This window comes from Echeneis naucrates, chromosome 13 (assembly GCF_900963305.1).
Source record: "Echeneis naucrates chromosome 13, fEcheNa1.1, whole genome shotgun sequence".
NCBI lineage: Eukaryota > Metazoa > Chordata > Actinopteri > Carangiformes > Echeneidae > Echeneis > Echeneis naucrates.
Window position 1 is genome coordinate 20,853,743 of NC_042523.1, and position 17,551 is coordinate 20,871,293.

Consider the following 17,551-nt stretch of genomic DNA (forward strand, 5'->3'; position numbering starts at 1 on the left):
GGGATCATCATCGTGAGTTAAAGGTGTCTAATTGAAATACATGTGACTAGATGAACTGCACCAAAAAAGATATTTTTGTCTTTATCTGTTTAAATTGTGACTGAAAGCTTCAACCCTGCAGAACGAACGGGATTCAAGGCTGAGTGAGCACAAAAGTGACCATTTTACTGGAAGAAAAAGGTTTTGAATGACAGCGTTTTCTACAAAAAATAAAAAATAAAAAAAAATACTAATCTGCGAACTCACAGCACAAATACAGATTTATATGGACAGAAGGAAGAAATTAGTTCGGTTCGATAAGAACAAGTGAAGCAGACTGAGCAGATCTGGATCTCGGTGAATCGAACATTCAAAAAAAAAAAAATCACAGCAACATTTTCCACTTTATTCCTCTGATCTTTATCAGTCCGATATTTATCTCGACTACTTTTCAGCTTTTTAACCTGTCTCAATACATCTTTTGATTGTGCCGCTGAATATTTCTCAGCCTTTGCTACCACTTATCACCACGCATTTTTCCCCTCCCTCCTCTCTCACAGACATCTCCACAAAAATCCACAAAAAAAAAAAAAAAAAAAAAAAAAAACTCGCTGCGTTTCTGACCTCAACGCATTCACTGTCAACCATCAGGTTCTTCCTGTCTTGACCGACCTGCAGCTGAGACTATCCTCTATCTGTTTATGGAGCACAAAACAATAAGACCTAGAAAAAGAAAAGGCATGAAATTACTGCGTAGAAGGCATCAAGTAAAGAGGAGCTGACTAATTGTGTCACTGAATTGTCAGACAAATCCTCCTTTCTCCAGAACGAGAGTCGAATTGTCACATTAGAGCTTTTGGGCCCTCAAAGAAAGATTTCCAAATTTATTGTCCACTGATTTTTATCTTTCAGGATTCCTGTATCGCTGTCACCAGCTGCGAAGGTAAAGAACAAAGCAGCTGCTCATGCAAACTACATACTGTCATTTGTCCTAATTAATCAGATGAAACATCAGGAGAGGAAGTCTCTGTTCCCCCGACGAGGAGGCAAATATGTAGATCAAAGTATTCAGGCAGCCCTTTGAAGGATATAGATCCAGTTATAGGACATGAAGAGATGTTTGGTTTGGTTTACAGGTTTACAGGTGCCTTTTTTGCAGGTAACATGCGAAGGCCAACAGTGTCAATCAACTGACGGAGGGAAACTGTGAGTTTGTACCCAGATGATTCTGATGAGCCAGAAACATAACGTTTAATGAAAAGGCACGTTTCGAATGTCAAGACTGGTAAGAGGACACCGCAAATCAGTTTCATGCTGTTCCTACAAAAGGAGCACGTTAAGTGGGGGTTAATCTCTACAATACTGTGAGGTTACTCTGTGAAGCGCCTTAAGATAATGCAGGTGAAGTTTTGGTGCCGTATAAACAAAAGCAAATTGAATTGACTTAGAGACGAGCAGAGCAGATAGTGGAGAGCTAAAGGCTAAGCTTCCGTGCTTCGCTCGTGTTGGGGCAAATTGGATCCAGATCTGTTCGGTTGCTCACGGCGTTCTAACCAATCTGGATTTGGACCAGATAGAGACAGGACCACACAGCTCATTAATATATGACCACGGTGACCATCTCGATAAATGTAGATTTCATAGTAAATTTGTGTCTCATGATGCACAACCACACGCTCATATATCCCTCAGTTTGTGTGTTAAACATCTAAGGAAGAACAACAGGTTCACTTCATTGACATCTGTACGTTGTCTCCAGCTCTCCAGGCTCTTTCTCTGACAGCTAAAAGACGTCAGACTCACTGAAGCTCAACCAACACATCACCTCACCCGTTTACAGCTGCAGCTCGAAAAACAAAGGCAGGCGCATGTTCATCCTCCGGCTTGTGATGTAAAACCAAAAGCCAGTCAGCAAATATCACTTATCTTCTCACCTCAGACAACCGCCATGGTAGAAATACATGTTGGGTCTGATCTTTGACACACAACACTGACTGGGTTTAGCCTATATATACACAACAAGACGACAAATAATAAAAGAAAAGGCCTCTATCCAGCTGGGCCACTCCTAAGAAGTTCTTAGAAAGATCAATGTTTTTCCACACGGAGCTCACAGACACTGCAGTGAAGTCGTACTCAACACATGTGCACAAGACACACACATACACACGCGTGTGCGACATACATGAGCAGTGAAAGACGGAGAAGACGGAGACACAGCTGCTGAAGTCCAGACGTAACAAAGCTCAGTGGGAGAGGAAGGAAGAAAGAAAAAAAAAAAAAAAGTACAGCTGTCATCCCAGAAATGAGGCTCGTCACCCGACAGTTCACTGACAGTCGATCACACGAGTCATGCAGTCAGACATTGTTTACTGACCAAGGCCGTCTGATGATCTGAGGGAAGGAGGATGATTATCCATTCGTAGGGCTTACCAGGATCAGGAAAGCAGACAAATCACTGAGAGCTGTCGGCAGCCATTTCTACTCAGCGTGGACTGATATGAAAATTTTATGCCACCATTATCCTGACCATTATTGTGGTAATCATGAAAATACGGCTCGCACTCTTTAAAATGGCTACAAAACACAATGAAGTCCCCTAATCTTACGTTTTAGTAAGAAACAAACACTATTTTTTCAGTAAACATCCTTTTTAAATAAAAAAAAACAAAAAAACAATACAACCTTCCATCCATCCATTATCTATACTGCTTATCCGTCAGGGTCACAGAAGCTGAAGGCAATCACAGCTGACAGTGGGCGACGGCGGGGTGCGCCCCAGACAGGTCGCCAGTTTATCACAGAGCCGACACATATAGACACACTGAGACTAACAGCCATTCACGCCTAAGGGCAACTTTTATAGTCAGCAGTTAAACTAAACGTGCATGTGTTTGGGCTGTGGCAGGAGGCTGATGCTCCTGGAGAGAGCCCGTGCAGAAGGAGAGCATTTAAACTCCACACAGCAAGCCGCCCCGCCCAGAACCTTTTTGACTAAGAGGCAAAAAGGCAAAGGGAAGGGGGCATAGTGGTTAGTGCTGTTGCCCCACAACAAGAAGGTTGGAAGTTCTGTTCCCGGGCCTGCGTGGGTTTCCTCTGGCTTCCTCCCACCCTCATCATGTTTAGACTAACTGGTGACTAACTTGTCTGTAGGTGTGTGAGTGGTTGTTGGTCTCTGTCTGTCTCTGTGTGTTGGCCCTGTGATGGACTGGCGACCTGTGCAGGGTGTACACGCCTCTCGCCCAGTGCTGAGCTGGGATTGGCTGCAGAAAAGATGAATGAATGAAAAGAGAAGGCAAACCGCCACACCAACTTGCCGCCCCTCAAAACAATCTTAAATCAAGTCGTTATGAATCGTTACAAGGTCCCTTGCAAAATGAATAAAGCCGAGTTCGTCTTTTTGTCAAAATATTTGCTATGTTTTCACATAAAAATAAAATCCAGTCAAAGTGAACTACTTTTGACATCAAGCAGTGCTTTGTGGTGCGTTCAAGTCATTCACAATTAAAGTAATGGAAGTGCACCATCAACATATTAGGCTGTGGGATTTTTTGTTTGTTTTTGATTTTTAAAGTATTATTTCAAGTCAAAAAGTAAAACTTCTCACCACTCTCTGCTGGGAGGAAGAAAAAAAAATATCCCAGCGGCACCTTATAATTCATCTTATAATAAGGTTCAGAGAGGAGAATAAAGAGTTTACAGGGCTAAGTCAGCGTGATTGGAGACTGTGCTTAGGTAGTCAATTTATCATCATCTGCTCCGTGACCAAATACCAGTGGTATCACGGCTAATTTTACACTGAACCATTCATTAGTCTGGAGGGCCTGATTCATTTTGAGGACACAGAGATGAAACCCAGAACATTTGTCAGGCGACGGTGAAGCGCAGAGGAACTTTTAGAAAGTAGAACAGCAGAACAATGGACGTCTACTACTGAGGTCTAATCATAAATGGAAAAAGAATATTTCCACCATGGATCACTGGTTTTCTGTCCCTCTCTCTCGCTGTCGTTCTATCATTTCTCCCCTGATATTTACCCTCCACCCCATCTGGTGTTTCGCACTGCCCAGGCAGCCCGCCAGTATCAGTACAGTGTTAAAGTGAATCCAATATGCTTGGTCAGGGTGTACGCTGGTTTAGGTGCTCTGTTCCTGTGGGAGACAAGAGAAGCTAATTGATTCAGCTCTCAGCTCCCTGAGATGGGCCAAATCAGCTCTATTAGTACATTCATGGGTGCAGTGAGGAGAGATCTGTGAGGTCAGACCACTAAAAAGAAAGTCTAGACAAAATAAGAATACCAAACCCCGGGGAGAACGAGGCAACTGGTTGATTTGTAGGCTTGCAAAAGAAAGCGCAAGCTCCCTCTGTACCTACAGCAGGGTTTGCTGTTCCATTGTGATTCTGGAGTATCTATAACAAGAAATCCTTCCACTAAGTCTTCCCGGCATATCCTGTACCATCTCATAAAATATGAAGGAGGAAAAAAAAAAAAAAAAAAACACGATTGCTGGTCTATTGAGGGCCCCATGAGATCTCGGTGGGTGAGTTTAGGTTTGAGGCCGAGTGTGATGCCCGGCGGCCCCCGCCAGCTCATCTCCACCTTCATCATTCCGACTAAAGAACACTGACGTTGAACATCAGGAGCGGTGAACGCCAACGGCGTGAGCGTTGGCTGCTGACCGGCCGAGCTATTTGTCAGCATCTGAGGAGGCTTTTTGTTGGTCCTCCAACTGCGAGCTGTTGTCTGACTGGCAGGTGTTATTTTGTTGTTGTTGTTTTTTTTTTTTTTGTTGTTGTTTTTTTTCTGGTCTCCTTGAACAAGATGTAAGATTTTATTCTAAAATACCAGACAAGCAGTCATCAGTCAAACCCCCCCCCCAAAAAAAAAGGCTCTGCTCTTCGGGCAGTGCGACTACAGCTGCTGTACATTAGACACAAATAGGGGGTAACATGCAACAGGTTATTATCTGGCTGTCAGACTTTCCTGCTCTGAGCTATTTAATCCCAGCAGCTGTGCGTCATCCTGCAAGAAGAAGAAGAAGAAGAAGAAGAAGAAGGAGGAGGAGGAGGAGGAGGAGGAAAGCCAATCCAGGGGTGAGCCATGTTGCCCCGGTTCCAAGTTTCGCACCTGCCCGCGCGCTCAGGTGCTCAGGTATCTGACGTTTCCAGCCCCCAGTCAAACACAGAAAGTCAGGGGAGCCAGACGCGGCCCTGAACCCCGAGCTGTCCGAACAATCAACCAAAGACTGCCCATGAAATCACAGCACGGACGCGCCGGAGTCGCCCTGGCGTCTGAAATAACGCCAACAAATAAATAAACAGAACAAGCACGCAAACAAACAATCGAGCCTTTACCTTGAAATCCGAAGAGGAAAACGACGCCGGGGATCCAAACGCTGTAAATCCAGAAGTAGTGCATGGTGTCTGCTTGTTTTTTTCTTTAGTATTATTATTCTGCGTGTGCGTGTGTGTGTCCGCTCCAACAGCCCGACGCTTCTGCAGACGAAAGCTGGTCTCCCGGCGGGGTGGGTCGGCGTCCGCCGGGCAAAAATGTTGAGCTCGAAGGGTTTTTTTTTTTTTTGTTTGTTTGTTTTGTTTTGTTTTGTTTTTTAAAAAAAAAGAGATCTATCCTCGGTGAGACAGGAAGCAGCTGAGCGTCGGCGGCGGCAGCAGCAGCTTATGGGGGGAAAACCGCACAAGTGCCGGGGAATCAAACGCGGAACTGTCTGTGCCTGCGTGGAGCTGCTGCGGTGCGCCGGTAATGGCCTGGTCTGGTCTGTCCTGCCATCTAGTGTCTGCAGAAAGGTGGGGGGGGGGGGGGACAAGGAATAGAAATAAAAAAAAAATAAAAAATAAGGGTTAGGGATGATGGGGGGTCCTTTGGTATTAGATGAGCTCAGTAGGCCACCACACACATTAACTCTGTGGAGCGTGTCTGGAATAAATCAAAGATAATTAAGGTTGTCATAAAAAAAAAAAAAAAAAAGACAAATTGTGATGATAAATCTGTTATCCTGAAACAGATCAAGGTGTTACCCAAGTGTGTGTGTGTGTGTGTGTGTGGGTGGGGGGGTGGGGGGGGGGGGGGGGGGACTGAACCCAGAATTTGATTTGACAAAAACCATGCAGTCATTTTGTTTTGTTCTGGATTATTTGACATATTGGTTAAATTATTCATGCCATTTTATCATTTACATTGTAATTTATTATTTATGCTCGTTTCAGAGCAGAGAGGAAATCAAAGCATTCATCGTAGTTTGTTCTGAACATCTTGTTACTGTTTTGCATAGCTGAATGAAACATTTTCTTACAGCCTACATAATCAAACATGACTACCAAATGATTTGTAAGCCATACATAATTGAAATGGGTGCCCTGTCTCGCACTGTTTGCCGTTGTGAAGAGAGCATTTGATGGGCTGCAGACATGAAGCCAGCTTCCTCTGCTGCTTGCTGATGACTTCTCTGGTGAATTTTGCACCAAAAAAATTGAATAAAACATAATAAACAAATCAATTTTTCCAAGTATACAATGTTCACAATAAGAAAATGGGAGTAAACTTTGTTGAGACAGTTTGTATTTGAAACTTCGTGGCGAACGCAGTGCCTCCTCATCCTTGACCCCCCTGCATATGCAAAAAAATCAGTCTGCAAGGTCATGCATCACATACACAAATTCACATTTGGGTTGTTGGAGTGCAAATATATGTGCTCTGAATCAAGTCTCAGGAATATCTGCGAAGCCTCATTCAGGCCGAGTAATTTAAGAGGATTCCCATCGAAGTCATTAACCATTCTGCCTGGCAGCCCTGCAGAAAAACACTGACACTCCAGCAGCTACAAGGAAGCTTTTGTGTAATTACGAGCTCTGACATTTCCAACATGTTACCGTCCTTCTGAGAACCACAGAGTGCTTCAGCAGGAGTTTTTCCCGACAGGAATCTGGATCAGAGTCACCCTTGAAGGCGTGGTGATGGACACTCGGGCTGTTTAGTGGTGCAGAGCATCCATCGGGGAACGAGTGGTAAAGCTTCACTGTCTCCACGGACTCTGATGTTGGAAGTATAGCTTGATTAGATTTGTTGCTGAACGCAGGCACACAGGAGAATGTGGAAAACAAGCCTTTTTTCAGGTTTAGGAGGAAGAACGGAAAACCAGCTCCAGTCACAGAAGCACCTACATATTGTATGACTTCCTGTTTGTAAGATCTGATCTCTTCTCCTCCGCAGAGACTATTTTGGCCTCTTGGACAATACTTGGGTTGGAGGAACATGATGCAAGATTTTCCCTGCAATATGCCGTGGCTGTCTTTGCTTCAAAGGTTAGGATGGACTGGATGATGGATGGATTTGGTGCTTCGCTTGCTCAGAGGACAGCATGTCAACATTTACACTGGTCCAGACTTGATGCTGCACTTAAGCACAGCGTGCATTTACATACAGATCCCGTTTGTTTTCATCAGGAAAATGTGCACACTTAACTTTTTTGGTGTTAAAGGACAGCTTAAGGACAACACTTTGGGGTGTGGGACATGGCATAGGAAAGCAGGGAAATCTATTTTTCTCAGCGACAAACACTTAATAATTCAGATGGCATATGAGACTGGTACTGCGCATCTCCGAGAACATAATGTACAGTAGAGCTGAACATTGGCCATCAGTCAGTTTGTAAATGTTGGAAAATTGCAGGGTGAGTCATGAATTATTCAGAATGGAGAAAGGCTGTGTCACTGTGCTGAAAGAAAGTACATCTATAGTAAACAGCTTCAATAACAGCACAGAGAATGAAAAACCCGGAGCCATAGCTGTACCGCATGAATTAGTTAATGTGTTTGCATATATGTTACGTTTCATTCTTTAGTGAATCTCATTTTCGTGTTTGCGTCTTTTCATCCACCGTTAGGATGTTAGGATGGTGCTAAAGAGACCACCGTATCTGACAGTGACTGAAATGTTAGGGGCAACCAAAAAAAAGCAGGAAATAAAAACAGGTTAGAGTGCAGTGTGACAGGAGAGCACTTGAGGGGAGAGGAAACGGAGCAAAAGTTACGATCAAATCAAAAAACAATTCCCAGAAGCCAGATATTGGTTTGATTAATGGCATATTGTTTCATGTACTCAAAACTGCAACAGCCACAGATCAGATGGTTGCCATCTCAAGATCTACGCTGGCACACAAAAAGCCTGTGAATAACAGTGAGGCACAAAAGGGAACGTTTATTCATGACACTGGCCCGCTTCTCCTTTTTCTGAGAGTGTGTGTGCATATCTAGTAGAACTGCAGCGATAAAAACGCCCGTCTTGTCTCAGCACCGAGTTTGCACAACACAAACCATTTTGCCTGGAGTCGATCCCGACGCTCACCTCCTTAATCCGCTGTTAACAATAAATATACATTTATCGTGACCGTGAAGTTAACCTCAAGGATTTGCAGAATAGAACGCACCATTTCATGGTGTAAAATTATTCTTACAAACCCATTAATAATCAAAGAAAGTGGTTATCTTGCTATTTACATGCTGAATTTGCCAGTCCATTCAATTTCACACTTTCATACAAATCAAAGCTTTCTGAGACATTTCATTAGCAGAGGTGAACTTACCTTATTTAATTCTGTCAGGTCCAATGTTTTGTTTAGCTTTTTTTTTTAAATACGCGCATTACGTCAACCCGAATGAATCATCACTCTTGGTGGAGATGAGCTCCATTGAAGGTTTTTTTTTTTTTTTGGAGGACAGCGAGGCAGGTCTGTGCAGTCAGTGCCAAAGAGAACACAGATAGTGGTCGCAAAATAACTAGGTTGTATTTCTGTGAGGCCTGCATGTACGGTGCTGTTACACATTTGCAGGCGCACAACAAGTGGGTGATTCGAGAGTCAGCGTTCAGCTCACAGTTACTGAGAAATCTGGTTCAAAGAGCAGAATTGACTGCTAACTGTATTTACCTATTGAAATACATCATACTTTGGGAACGCCTTCCTGTCTGAAATGATGCATTCTGCTATTTCCGTTCTCTTTGCACCACACTTTGTCATATATAGACAGTTCCTCTGATTCCCAGTGGGATAAGATTATGTGTTACAAAAAAAAAAGGCAAAATGGAGTGAAGTGGGACCAAGTCTCTTCGCAGCTACAGAAATTCAAGTGAAAATCATATCAAGAGCAAACACTGTTTGTAAAGGTGAACCTTTGGATACTGATTGAACCATTTACTCACACCTTCATGCACACGTACACACAGGTACAGTGATGGAGCAGCTATTAACAGAAATACAAAGTTCAGTACTGTGCACAAGGACACACGCTGAAGGGATCCGACCTCCACTCTACCTCCTGAGCCAAAGCCGCCATAAAATCTTCCAAACACAGGATTTGATGAAGCAGATGAACAATATGTGTGTGACCGAATTGATTCTTGTATGTAAAACCAGCCTGAGCAATAACAGGGAAAATGAAGCAGTCAGAGCATTAACAACAAACGCAGAAAGTTTGGGAAACCACAGAGGGATGTTTTATTGTAGAAGTTTGGTCTCTCCTCTCCATTTCATTAGCGGCAGTCTTCTCCTGGTTATAGTCCAATAATATACAGGTGAACAATCCATTTGCTTCATAGCTAACTCTAGCCAAGTTCTGCTGGTTAATAACCGTAACCTTTTTTTTTTTTTTTTACATATTTATTGCTGTCTCGCTTTCCACAGATTCCTCCCCTCTCCAAGGACATCTACCAGTGTATCGTCCAGGCTGCTGAGCAGGTGATTGGCTGTCAAATATCCCTTCCATAAAAAATAACCTCACAGCGTCAAGAGGAAGTCAAGTCCAGGTAGACCTGCCCCTGACCCTGCATTCTCCGACAGCCACTTCATCTTCAAACTCTCAGGAATGTAAGCAGCCGCATTTTTATCACAATGGTCAGATCTGTGCACAAAACTAGGACCTAGAAATTCAACGCGATGCATTTTCCAGCAAATCTTGAAAAGGTCTCCAAAGTGAAATATGTGCGAAGTCAGAACATGGGTAAAATAATTTCATAGTTGGGTTTTTTTTTAAAGATTCTTCAGTGTTGTCATAAAATGAATAGATATAAACAGTTGTGACCAGCAAGATAAAGTAATATGATTTCAATATTTCAATATTTTTTCGGAGAAATGGGATTTAAAGTCGCCTTCTTTCGTCTTTCTGTTTGGTGTTCATTCGACTGACTCGGCGGTTCCTGAAAACTTCTTGCTTCTGCTCATTAGCTGATTGACTGTGTCACCTGCCACCTGCCAACACGGCTGCGTTTCTTTGCGTTTAATAATGTTTTCCCTACACGAGGAGGATTCAGTGACACTTGCGTTATCTAGAATGCCGGAGTTCTTCTGTGCTGTCAAGTCTGCCGTTTCCTGCATGGTTGCTTTTTACTCTTGTGGTTGCCTGCGCTGCCCGGGATCAGTTTCCTCCCCAAGAATGGCGCTGAAGGTTTGAGTGGGACTGACAATGGGAGCTGCCAGGAAGAATTTTATAGGCTTTGGGGTATTAATCAGATGGATAAAAATGACTTCAGCAGCTCGTCAGACATTATTGTACTAAAGTTAAGTCATGCGGTTGCAATGTGACAATTTTTATATGAAGTGAATTGAAATTATTTGATGTAGAGAAAATCATTGCAGTTTTAAATTCATAGTCTTGGAAATAGATTGACACTGAACATAAAAAGAATGGAAAGAAGATTAAGATTAAAAAAATGAAACAACCTCCCCTCCGGAGATATCAAGACAAAGGGTTCAACCTTTTCCAGAAGGCCCAAAACGACAAGCTTGAGCTGCCTGGAAGGAGGTTAACGAAAGAATCAGAGTTGCTTTCCTGCCAGATGAGAACAGCTGGAGGGAAATCAAGGCAGACTGGGACAGCTGATGGTGTTTTAGAGAGGAGAGAATAGCTACTGAGCTGGAGAAAATGCAAGAAATAGGTCAGAAGCAGGTAAGGAGGCTGAAAATGGCAATCAGGACAAAGGACAAGCCCAGCAAAAGAACATTTTCAGATTTTGGTCCAAGGAAATGACAAAGACAATGACGGGAACAAGAGGGTGAAGTAGGGAATTACTTCGAGAGCCCAAATCTTAAAGGCAGTTTCGAAACAAAGTTCCAAGCTGAGGAAGTAGTTGGAATTACATGCGTGGGAAAACAAAGGCAGATACGAGACTCCTGATGGTTTAAAATGTCTTCGCTTCATCACCTTGGCAGGATGAAGAGTGTTGCTTCAGGTGAATCTTCCCAGATGCTCTGTGCAGCCATCACTTCGTCCACCACCACGTAGCCCCTTCCTCCATTACTCTGCGTGACAAACTGACAAATGCCATATTCAGGGAGCCAACAGCTATTTTACATTTCCATTGATACTTGCGTTAAGGGAAGAATTGTTCATCTCTTTCCTCTGTCACCCCCATCACCACAGCCGGTGAAATGATAAGGTGACAAAGGAGGGAGAAAGGAGAACGAAATAACGGGCAGGAAAAGGAGGAAATCAAATGGGAATGGACACTGAGGGACCCGAACAGTCCTTGCCAGCAGCTAGGAAACTAACTATGTGACAGGTGGCATGGCCTTGACACAAGACTTAAATTTGATTCCATCATAGCACAGAAACATCCTCCCTTCTCTCTTCGCAATGCAATCATACCTCTCTTTCCTGTCAGTGTAACTAAAAGGCCTTAGCAGGGAGGTAACACACAGCATGCGAGAAGACTGAGGCTCCATCACTTCAACACTTATGAAGGGGACAAGATGGACGCAGTAATGATCCTCCACTTCACTTCAATTGTCTCCATAAATGCATTAGATTTAAAGGGTGTTACTGCTCTGATGGGATTCTCTCTCTCACTGCTTAAAGGTGTAAAGAGTGTCTTACTGGGAGAAAATGTTCATCTAACATTGTGTTGGGTCCAGTTCAAGGTCTGATAATGAGCTTTTCTTGGTCTTGCGGATCCCCAATAAAACACTTAAGCGCTAGAGATGCAGAAGGCCGATCGGTTCACGTGCAAGACTCACCCTACGAGAAAATCAACAATCGGACAACACAAAGTCGAAGACAGACTGTCTCTTAAACTATCAGAATTTTGAAAATCAGCAATAGAGGTCGAAACCCGTTCAACAAGTTGGGTGTAAACATTTTTACTTCTGCTGTACAGGTGGAAATTCAAACCTGGAATTCTGCGGGGACGGACTCGCTTGTGGAAACAGTCTCCATTGAATATTCAAGTTGATTTATGAGCATTCGCTTAGCTTCACGTGTCAGCCCTGTGATAGACTGCCAACGTTACAGCTGAAGCACAAAGAAGCGCTTCAAGAATATGAAATAGTTGAATGATTTAAAAAAAAAAAAAAACAGCAAAGTGACAGGCACAGCATGGGGCCTGATTAGTGTAAGTGTAAAATGTAATATGTGTTTCTGTTCCATTTTCTTGGGAGCACTGTCCCATTTCATGTCACTCTCCTGATGCACCTTTCATTAACCCTTGATGAACGTGTTGCATGGTGTTTTGTTTTTTTTTTTGTTTTGTTTTGGGTTTTTTTTGGGCTTCGGCCGGTCAATGAAGAGTTCATTTTGCGAGCTGGGACTTCTATCTGTTCTCCATCTCAACATTTGCCCAATTAAACAGATACAAAGCTCTAAATATCACCTCCCCTCCTGTGTGCTGGTATTTATAGCGTTCTGTTTTCAATTTCCTAATCCTAATAGTGTTCGGGATCATTCACACACACACGCTGTTGTCTTACTCTGTTGGAGACGGACCTGTCACTGGTATCATTCCCCAGCTGTTTAACCTAATCTTAGTCAGCCCAACTGAAGGCCCAACCTTAAAACCTGTGACTGCACCTTCAAACAGCGTAATAGACTTGAGAGGTCCAGCATTTCAGTTCCAATTAAGCTGATTGTTCCCGACAAACAGAACCACACAGTCTTCGTCCTTGCTCAATGAAATGGCGCTAAACTGGAGCTAAACTCGAGGCAAAGTGGAGAAGATCTTGAGAATTTGTGTGCGAGAGACATCTCACTCAAAATTACCTTCCTCTGTCCCATAAACAACCGACGCTGATGTTCAAGCAGTGGCAGAATTATGTCGTCTCTGTTTGCCAGGAAAATATGATCCCACTGCCTGCTTCCCAGATGTAGCTCACTAGATGAACATCAGAGAAACAAGTTGTTTGTTTTTGTTTTTTGTGCGCGCGTGTGTCTTTTCTGCTACTTCTATTGCAAGACGAGGCAAAGCAATTTATTGCGTTCTTTATCACGTGAGAATGTCGCAATAAAATACAGAATATAGATGCAGGGCTTTTACGGAGGGAGTTGGGCGGTGGCGCTTGCTCGCAAAAACATTGTTGCCTGAGATGTCACATGTAGCGTTGATGTGGAATGGAAAGGGAAGGAATTGGAAGAGTAAAGGCTACTACCATGGATGTAAACAATAGTGGTTGCTTTTATGCATTCAACACCTCCGTTTGACCTCAAGGATTCACGAGGAAGAATTATGCGTTTTGTTTTTTTATATGCGGAACAGTCGGCACCAACTCCTATTCAGGCTTTGTTCAACCACGAAAGACCGGAAGATTGTGCGATAAACCATAAAAACGTTGCCGTCTTGTAAAAAACAGCATCACTGAGGAGTTGGGTGAAATAAAGGACACAAAGTGCAAATGTGATACTGTCAAACAGCGAGAAATAAAGTTGAATATAGAGGGATAATTAAAATGGAAAGAAGTTGGGATGTTAGGAGGCGCTTCACCTAAATATTTTAAGTAACCCCCATTCTGTAGCCTCCACTGTTCCTGTCATCTCCATTAGATACTGTTGAGGAGCCTCCACAAAGTAACTCCAGCAGAGAATTGGATGTCAGAGCTGATAAATTGAATCCCTTAAAGTCCTTCCTCTGCTGTTACCGTTGCTTTTAGGCTTTTTTTTCCTCCGGCTGCAGAATGTTAGGGTGCACACACGGCGCATTTTATTATCATCTACTGTCTATTTACTATACACTTTATCCTGCAACACTAAAGAGACAACAAAGCTCTTTTTGAAAATAGGTGCAGTAAATATTTCAAAAAGTCTTCTTCGGAAAAATAACTACTATCTTTATCAATGTTTAAATAGTTTTCCTGAGCCAATCGCTCCCTCTGAGCTCAACCACCTTGTCGGTGCTTTCCATCAGTTTTCTCAGTTCTCTCTTTTTTTTTTTTCCTCTCCAGACTCTCCCAGATCGACTGCTCTGACCTTCGACTCGAGGGGGTTAACGACATATATAGAACTTCTGTAACTCCATCAGACCAGAGGACGGCTCTACCAGCACAACACACAGTTTCTTCATGCAGTTGTTGGACAATTGTATTGATGTTTTTCTTTTATTCACTCATTTGTCGCTTCCTTCTTAATTGGGCACATTTGGCCTACACCAAGAATATTACAATTGTTCTGGTGCATCAGGACCTAAACTTATATGTACAAATATTTAGCAATAACTGTTATATTTCCAAAAAAAATAATCCTGTTTACAGTAACAGATGGGTGAATTCGCAGGTTTGGTAAAAGGCAAGAGGTGATGATTGATTTATCCCTCAGTGGGGAAAATCTGCAAGCCAATGGCAAAATCGGTACGCATGTATGAAGACGGAGCGTCGATCATTTAGCTCTGCAAATATTCTGCCTCGTACTTCGAGTCTTAACCATCATCACAAACGCCATCACTGAAAACGTCAAATTTGTCCCAAAATTAATTCTGCTCCGTGTACACGGAGCCCAAAGCTACAGCCAAGAACCATCTTCAGAAAACCAGAAGAACAAGGACTCCTTCAGCAGATGGTCATCCTGGGATTACAGGACACTGAGACAGCAGAACTGGAACAAGTTCTTCAAGCTGCTTAGCACAAAAGCTGCCAAGTACATGAAAAACTGTGCAAGTGCAGGGAGAGGAACAGGTGCTTCTGTGGCAACAAAGGATGGTTTAAAAAAAAAAAAAAAACACGCCACATTGATTATATTATGTTGTTTACTGCATTTTAGAGCCAACACCAAAAGTATGATGTTTTTAAAGCATCCCCATTAGCATTTGAATTGTTAATCACTGCCGGGAAATATCTGCAGAGGAATAGTAGATGCAGGCTGCATCTATAACTTCCTGCAGACAAACACCGGATCAACACCTTGGAGATCTCCGCCGCAGCGTACCGGACGTCAGCTCACTCAGCAGCAACGTTACTGTAGATGTTTAGACTAAATGCTGTACACTGAAACCTCAAACAAATGCTGAACAACGGCTTTGATCAGCTGCCAATGCAAAAGCAGCATACCGTCAATTGGCATGACTGCAGACAGAACAACGCTGCCAAAGCATTTTTACACAAACTATACAATTATGGAGAACAAAAAAATAAATAAAAAACTCAACTGACAAAGAAAAAAAACAAAGAACACATCACAATGGTGAACAAGAAGGGATACTGAAGGAAGGTAATATCACCTGGGACTGAAATGTACAGATAGAGAGACTGGGATAAACGAATGAATAAAACAAGTCTTGACAGAGAAAGCAAGAATGAAAGAAAAGGCGAACAGCCAGTTTCATAGATCAGGGCTATTATGGGACAGCTGCTCTGTAGTCAACACTGGAGGGGAGAGAACACCAATGTAATAGATGTCAAAAGTAATTTTTCACGAAAAGAGTCGTGCATTCAGTTTTGGAAACCCCAGAGGCCAACTGAACGCTACGAGTGGCCACCTGTCCGCCCTGCATTTTCCCCTCGCAAAGACCAATGCGAGCGTGTGTATGTATGTATGTATGTATGTGTGAGTATAAACACACACACACACACACACACACACACACACGCAGGTTTTACTTTGATATTTTCTTGTTCCTACCTCTAATGAAAAATGGACTACCGCTGTTTGGCATGTGTTGGAATCACATGAGGCAGGAGTTGCTCATTTTTAAAGCCATCCACCTTCATTTTACTTGAATGTGTGAAGCGGTCTCATCCAAAATGTGCAGCTTGGTTTTGCTAGACAAAAGGCAACCTCTCTCCAGTGGTAATGTTCATTTACCGATTGGATATTGTTATTGATTTGTGTTTTGTCTAAAACATACAGATGGCTTTAATATCAATTTGGAAATTAGAGCCTGAGAGCCAGTGGCTGCTTATGTGTTTATGTGCGCTCGATATATTTTAATATTTCTCGTAGCACCTTAACAGTAGCACTTTAACCGATCAAATTGAGTTCTGCAGATGTTGTTCATTGCTTAATGGAAAAAAAAAGGGTGGCCTTGCATATTCAATGGTGGAAATTAACCGGCAGAAAACAGAGAGGTGGACACACAATTTAGTCAGCGTTGATATCTACCACTGGTTTTGTATCAGTTGATCAGTTCAGTCAAGTGAAAAATTCTGACTAAACTGACAAAACTACAAAGCGGCCAAAAATGTGTAGTGCACAGAAAGTTTGGAATAAAGTTACATATGGTGTGAAAATTGTCACAGAAATTTTGTTATGCTGTGAGACATTTTACCTCAATTCATCAGTAAAGTGTTTTGACTTGAGGAGGCAAGGAGGTTTTCATTTTAAAATCAATGCGGCGGTATGGACTCACGACACCACGACAACAGCACACTGGCGAGCTCTTCCTCCGTGCCCGGTAGCAGGTTTGTTACTTTACCCTGACACGGGGTCAGCAGGACTGCGGCTTGGAGTCACGGCCTTCAACAACTCCAAACACTGCAAGTTGTCTTTATTAACCATCTGCAAACCTCCACCCATGCAAAATTTAGAGGGGTCACAGCAAAAATGGTCAGGGTTGGGGTTAGGGTTAGGTTCAGGTGAGGCTAATTGGGGATGGGCAGGAATTTGAAATCAGTGGAAAAAATGCAAACAGGAAGTAGAGGCACACGAACCTATTTCAAAATAAGACAGAAAAAATATATATATAGTAGAATCTAGAGTTAACAGTAATTTGAGAGGACAACCCAAATTCAAAGTCAGTTTATTTATAGAGCACGTTTAAAAACAAGTGCTGACCAAAGTGCTTTACAGAAAAACTGAACACTGTGTCAGGGATAAAATCATAACACACCACAGCAACAACAACAACAACAACAATATCAATGACAAAAGCAGAAAGTAGCATGGTAAGCTGAGGACCACTGAGAACATCTTTAGGCGGATATCGATGGAGGGGAAAGATCTAATTGCAGCTGGAAGACTATTCCACAATTTGGGGCCAATAATTGAGAATGCCCTGTCACCTTTGGTTTTTAGCTGGGTGCGAGGAGTGAAGAGCAGTAATTAGTTAGTAGATCTGAGGAGTCTGGGGGTGGAATAGGGAACAAGGAGTTCTGAGATATATACTGGGGCCAGTCCATGCAGTGCTTTAAAGGCAAATAAGAGAATCTTAAAGTCGATTGTGTACTTCATTGGTAGCCAGTGAAGAGAGGCCAGTACAGGAGCGCTGCCAGTCTGAAGCAAGTTCAGCAGCACGGCTGTGGTTCAAGGAGGAAAAGAGAAAAAAGGGGGAACAACTTATTTGATTCATCAAGATTCAGATGTGAAAAGA